Below are 7,500 nucleotides of genomic sequence, written 5' to 3' on the forward strand. Positions count from 1 at the left end.
ACAAGCTATTCGAAAATGGAGCTTACTCGTGATAAAATACACAAAAAAAAACAACTTATCATTTCTTAAAAATAACTTCATATGAATAAAAAACAAAATACAGCCAAGAATTAACTTCCATCTCTAACATGTGCTAAAAATTGAAATTTTGAAGCCACAAGCTATTCGAAGAAAGAGCTTACTCGTGATAAAATACACCAAAAAAAAAACTCATTATTTCTTAAAAATAACTTTATATGAATGAAAACCAAATACAACCAGGAATTACCTTACATCTTCAACATGTGCTAAAAATAAAAGTTTTGAAGCCACAAATTATTCGAAGAAAGAGTTTACTTGTGATAAAATACATACAAAACATTATTTCCTTAAAATAACTTTATGTGAATGAAAAACAAAATACAACCAGGAATTAACTTCCATGTTTAACATGTGCTAAAAATAGAAATCTTGAAGCCACATGCTATTCGAAGAAAGAGTTTAGTGGTGATAAAATACACACAAAGCATTATTTCATGAAATAACTTTCTGTTAAAGACAAACAAAATACAACCCGGAATTAACTTCCATCTTCAACATGTGCTAAAAATTGAAATTTTGAAGCCACAAGTTATTGGAAGAAAGAGTTTACTTGTGACAAAATCCACAAAAAAAAACTAATTATTTCTTAAAAATAACTTTATATGAATGAAAACCAAATACAACCAGGAATTACCTTACATCTTCAACATGTGCTAAAAATAGAAGTTTTGAAGCCACAAATTATTCGAAGAAAGAGTTTACTTGTGATAAAATACATACAAAACATTATTTCCTTAAAATAACTTTATGTGAATGAAAAACAAAATAAAACCAGGAATTAACTTCCATGTTTAACATGTGCTAAAAATAGAAGTTTTGAAGCCACAAGTTATTCGAAGAAAGAGTTTACTTGTGAAAAAATACACAAAAAACATTATTTCCTTAAAATAACTTTTTGTGGATGACAAACAAAACATAATCAGGAATTAACTTCCATCTCCAACGTGTGCTAAAAATAGAAATTTTGAAACCACATGCTATTCGAAGAAAGAGTTTAGTGGTGATAAAATACACACAAAGCATTATTTCATGAAATAACTTTCTGTTAATGACAAACAAAATACAACCAGGAATTAACTTTCATCTTCAACATGTGCTAAAAATAGAAATTTTGAAGCCACACGCTATTCGAAGTAAGAATTTACTTGTGGAAAAAAAAAAAACTTTAAACTAACTTTATGTGAATGACGAACAAGACACAACCAGGAGAAAGATACAACCAGGATACAATCATCAAACAGACACAACCAGGAGAAAGATACAACCAGGATACAACCATCTCCAACGTGTGCTATAAATAGATCTCTGCTTACACATTTTCACGTCAAATGTCTTATCCATTAGCAATAGTGCCAAGAGATTTGGCAGCTTCCGAGTACATTTGGCTAATCCAAACAGCGCCTTGAGTAAACCAGTAGACGAGCGTGTGTAAAAAAAAAAAAAAAAAAAAAAAAAAAAAAAAAAAAAAAAAAAAAAGGTGAGAATGGAAATTAATGGACTTACTAAGTGTTGAAAAATTATTATCTTTGGATGATTTACAAGTCGTCAATTTATATTTTCGTTAAGAATGTGCAATTTCCTTAGTCACTAAGAATTGTAAGTCGTCAATTTATGTTTTCGTTAAGAATGTGCAATTTCCTTAGTCACTAAGAATTGTAAGTCGTCAATTTATATTTTCGTTAAGAATGTGCAATTTCCTTAGTCGCTAAGAACTGTAAGTCGTCAATTTATGTTTTCGTAAAGAATGTGCAATTTCCTTAGTCACTAAGAATTGTAAGTCGTCAATTTATGTTTTCGTTAAGAATGTGCAATTTCCTTAGTCACTAAGAATTGTAAGTCGTCAATTTATATTTTCGTTAAGAATGTGCAATTTCCTTAGTCGCTAAGAACTGTAAGTCGTCAATTTATGTTTTCGTAAAGAATGAGCAATTTCCTTATTCACTAAGAATTTTAAGTCGTCAATTTATGTTTTCGTAAAGAATGTGCAATTTCCTTAGTCACTAAGAATTGTAAGTCGTCAATTTATATTTTCGTTAAGAATGTGCAATTTCCTAAGACACTAAGAATTGTAAGTCGTCAATTTATGTTTTCGTTAAGAATGTACAATTTCCGTAGTCACTAAGAATTGTAAGTCGTCAATTTATGTTTTCGTTAAGAATGTGCAATTTCTTTGGTCACTAAGAATTGTAAGTCGTCAATTTATGTTTTCGTAAAGAATGTGCAATTTCTTTGGTCACTAAGAATTGTAAGTCGTCAATTTATGTTTTCGTAAAGAATGTGCAATTTCCTTAGTCACTAAGAATTGTAAGTCGTCAATTTATGTTTTCGTAAAGAATGTGCAATTTCCTTAGTCACTAAGAATTGTAAGTCGTCAATTTATGTTTTCGTAAAGAATGTGCAATTTCCTTAGTCACTAAGAATTGTAAGTCGTCAATTTATGTTTCCGTTAAGAATGTGCAATTTCCTTAGTCACTAAGAATTGTAAGTCGTCAATTTATGTTTCCGTTAAGAATGTGCAATTTCTTTGGTCACTAAGAATTGTAAGTCGTCAATTTATGTTTCCGTTAAGAATGTGCAATTTCCTTAGTCACTAAGAATTGTAAGTCGTCAATTTATGTTTCCGTTAAGAATGTGCAATTTCTTTGGTCACTAAGAATTGTAAGTCGTCAATTTATGTTTCCGTTAAGAATGTGCAATTTCCTTAGTCACTAAGAATTGTAAGTCGTCAATTTATATTTTCGTTAAGAATGTGCAATTTCTTTGGTCACTAAGAATTGAGTCTTTTACAAATATACCTCTAATAGTTAAACGATAGTGTGTTAGGAGTTAAAAGGGAGGTGAATTTGCAAGTTTATTCAACAGATAACGAGCTTATATACATGCAGTTGCGGGCAAGAATGTCACAAATATACCTCTAATAGTTAAACGATGGTGTGGTTGTTAGAAGTTAAAAGAGAGGTGAAATTGCAAGTTAAAGTTTATTCAACAGATAACGAGATTATATACATGTAGTTGCGAGCAAGAATGTCACAAATATACCTCTAATAGTTAAACGATAGTGTGGTTGTTAAGAGTTAAACGAGAGGTGAAATTGCAAGTTAATGTTTATTCAACAGATAACGAGATTATATACATGTAGTTGCGGGCAAGAATGTCACAAATATACCTCTAATAGTTAAACGATAGTGTGGTTGTTAAGAGTTAAACGAGAGGTGAAATTGCAAGTTTAAAGTTTATTCAACAGATAACGAGATTATATACATGTAGTTGCGAGCAAGAATGTCACAAATATACCTCTAATAGTTAAACGATAGTGTGGTTGTTAGAAGTTAAAAGAGAGGTGAAATTGCAAGTTAATGTTTATTCAACAGATAACGAGCTTTTATACATGCAGTTGCGAGCAAGAATGTCACAAATATACCTCTAATAGTTAAACGATAGTGTGGTTGTTAGGAATTAAACTAGAAGTGAAATTGTAAGTTAAAGTTTATTCAACAGATAACGAGATTATATACATGTAGTTGCGAGCAAGACTGTCACAAAAATTCAAATAAACTAAAACATGCGATGGCAAGCTTAAACTGGTTTTTCTCTTACCAGTGAGGGAGAGAGTGAGAGATAAAAAAAGCAACAGCATTACATTGTATGAGCGTGTATGAAACATTTGCGGTGCAATAGTCTTACATGAAGTTAATATTCGTCATTATACGTAAGATTAAATATACATGAAAGAAAAAATCTCAAACTTTTCCCCTCAATTATGAAAGATCGAGAGGAAGGCAGAGAATTAGATGGCGAGATAAGGTGAAGGATGATATGGAGTGAAGAGGTTGGTATAAGAGGAAGCCTTTGATAGAAGGCATTGGAGAAGGCGAATCAGGCAACCAACCTCTTAATGTAGGAATAATAGCAGAAAGAAGAAAAATTAGATGGCGAGATAAGATGAAGGATGATATGGAGAGAAGAAGTTTGGTGGAAGAGGGTGCCTTTGATAGAAAGCATTGGAGAGGGCGCATCAGGCAACCGACCCCTTAATGTAGGGATAATAGTGGAAAGAAGAATAATTAGATGGCGAGATAAGGTGAAGAATGATATGGAGAGAAGAAGTTTGGTGGAAGAGTATGCCTTTGATAAAAGGCATTGAAGAGGGCGCACCAGGCAACCGACCCCTTAATGTAGGGATAACAGTGGGGAAGAAGAATAATTAGATGGTGAGATAAGGTGAGGGATGATATGGAGTGAAGAGGTTGGTATAAGAGGAAGCCTTTCTTAGAAGGCATTGGAGAGGGCGCATCAGGCCACTGACCCCTTAATGTAAGGATAATGGTGGAAAGAAGAATAATTAGATAGCGAGATAACGTGAAGAATGATACGGAGAGAAAAGGTTTGGTGGAAGAAGATGCCTTTAATAAAAGGAATTGGAGAGGATGCATCAGGCAACCTACCCCTTAATGAAGGGATAATGGTGGGGAAGAAGAATAATTAGATAGCGAGATAACGTGAAGAATGATATGGAGAGAAGAGGTTTGGCGGAAAAAGATGCCTTTGATATAAGGAATTGGAGAGGGCGCACCAAGCAACCGACCCCTTAATGTAGGGATAATGGTGGAAAGAAGAATAATTAGATGGCAAGATAAGGTGAAGGATGATATGGAGAGAAGAGGTTTGGTGGAAGATTACGCCTTTGATTAAAGGCATTGGAGAAGGCGCATCAGGCAACCGACCCCTTAATGTAGGGATAATGGACGAAAGAAGAAAAATTAGATGGCGAGATAAGAAGATATGGAATGAAGAGGTTTGGTGGAAGAAGATGCCTTTGATAGAGGCATTGGAGAGGGTGCATCAGGCAACCAACCCTTTAATGTAGGGATAATGGTAGAAAGAAGAATAATTAGATGGCGAGATAAGATGAAGGATGATATAGAGAGAAGAGGTTTGGTGGAAGAAGAAGCCTTTGAGAGAAGGCATTGGAGAAGGCGCACCAGGCAACCGACCCCTTAATGTAGGAATAATGGTGGAAAGAAGAAAAATTAGATGGCGAGATAAGAAGATATGGAATGAAGAGGTTTGGTGGAAGAAGATGCCTTTGATAGAGGCATTGGAGAGGGTGCATCAGGCAACCAACCCTTTAATGTAGGGATAATGGTAGAAAGAAGAATAATTAGATGGCGAGATAAGATGAAGGATGATATAGAGAGAAGAGGTTTGGTGGAAGAAGAAGCCTTTGAGAGAAGGCATTGGAGAAGGCGCACCAGGCAACCGACCCCTTAATGTAGGAATAATGGTGGAAAGAAGAAAAATTAGATGGCAAGATAAGATGAAGGATGATATAGAGAGAAGAGGTTTGGTGGAAGAGTATGCCTTTGATAGAAGGCATTGGAGAGGGCGCATCAGGCAACCGACCCCTTAATGTAAGGATAATGGTGGAAAGAAGAATAATTAGATAGCGAGATAACGTGAAGAATGATATGGAGAGAAGAGGTTTGGCAGAAAAAGATGCCTTTGATATAAGGAATTGGAGAGGGCGCACTAGGCAACCGACCCCTTAATGTAGGGATAATGGTGGGAAGAAGAATAATTAGATGGCGAGATAAGATGAAGGATGATATGGAGTGAAGAGGTTTGGCAGAAAAAGATGCCTTTGATATAAGGAATTGGAGAGGGCGCACTAGGCAACCGACCCCTTAATGTAGGGATAATGGTGGGAAGAAGAATAATTAGATGGAGAGATAAGATGAAGGATGATATGGAGTGAAGAGGTTTGGTGAAAGAGGATGCTTTGATAGAAGGCATTGGAGAGGACATATCAGGCAACCGACCCCTTAATGTAGGGATAACGGTGGGATAGAAGATAAAGTGAAGGATGATATGGAGAGAAGAAGTTTGGTGGAAGAGGATGCCTTTGATAGAAGGCATTGGAGAGGACACATCAGGCAACCGACCCCTTAATGTAAGGATAACTGTGTAAAGAAGCGAATCTTCACTGTTAATACATTTCTCGATAAAATATACATAAACTGTAAAGCAGTGTAGACATTTTCAGGTGATATGTGAATGGAAAAGAAAATGCAAGGATAATTTTTGGTCATAATTCTTGAAAATGACCTTCATAATCTATATTATCACTTGCATTACATAAATATATCGGTGATTTAGAAAAAACTCAATGTTTATCAAACAGGTCCCAGAAAAAAAGGTTCTATACAGTATTATCAATTTCCTTATATAAAAAGATAGGTGATTTAGAAGAATATATATATATATATATATATATATATATATATATATATATATATATATATATATATATATATATATATATATATATATATTTTACTAAACCGGTCCCAGAAAGAAATTTATCTATAGTAATTCTATACTATTAATTTCATAAAAATATAGCTGATTTAGATAAAAAACAATGTTTATCAAACAGGCTTCAGAAAAAAAGGATCTATATTATCAATTTCATCACAGAAATATAGCTGATTAAGAAAAACAAAAAAATTGTTTACCAAACAGGTGCTAGAAATAAAAAAGATCTATATTATCAGTTTTATTACCTAAAAATATCGGTGATTTAGAAGAAAAAAAATAGTTTACCAAACAGGTCCCAGAAAAAAAAATCTATATTATCAATTTCATTACGTAAATATATAGGTGATTTCGAAAAAAAAAAATATTTTGCAAACAGGGTCCCAAAAAATATAAAAAAGGATCTATATTATCAATTTCACTACATAAAAATATAGGTGATTTAGGGAAAAAAATCCTTTACGAAACAGGTCCCATAAATAAAAAGAAATGATCTATATTATTAAATTCATCACATAAAAATAAAGGCGATTTAGAAGAAGAAAAAAATGGTTTCAGGTCCCATAAAAAAGAATCTATATTATCAATTTCATTGCATAAAAAATATCGATTTACTAGAATTGTTTTACTAAACAGGTCCCAGAAAAAGGGATCTAAATTATAAAATTCATCAAATAAAAATATTCGTGATTCAGAAGAAAAAAAATGTTTCAGGTCCCAGAAAAAGAAAAAAAAAGTATCTATATTAACAATTTCATTACATAAAAAATATCGATTTACCAGAAATGTTTTACTAAACAGGCCCCAGAAAAAAAAAGGATTTACATTACAAATTTTCATCAAATAAAAATATTCGTGATTCAGAAGAAAAAAATGTTTCAGGTCCCAGAAAAAAAGATCTATATTACCAATTTCATTGCATAAAAATATAGGTGACTAAAAAAAAAAATTGTTTCAGGTCCCACAATAGATGATCTATATTACCAAATTCAACGCATCAAAATATTCGTGATTTAGAAAAAAAAAAATGTTCAGGTCCCAGAAAAAATGATCTATATTATCAATTTCATCATATAAAAAATATAGATGACTTATAGATTTCTT

Source organism: Palaemon carinicauda, chromosome 28 (assembly GCF_036898095.1).
Source record: "Palaemon carinicauda isolate YSFRI2023 chromosome 28, ASM3689809v2, whole genome shotgun sequence".
Classification (NCBI taxonomy): domain Eukaryota; kingdom Metazoa; phylum Arthropoda; class Malacostraca; order Decapoda; family Palaemonidae; genus Palaemon; species Palaemon carinicauda.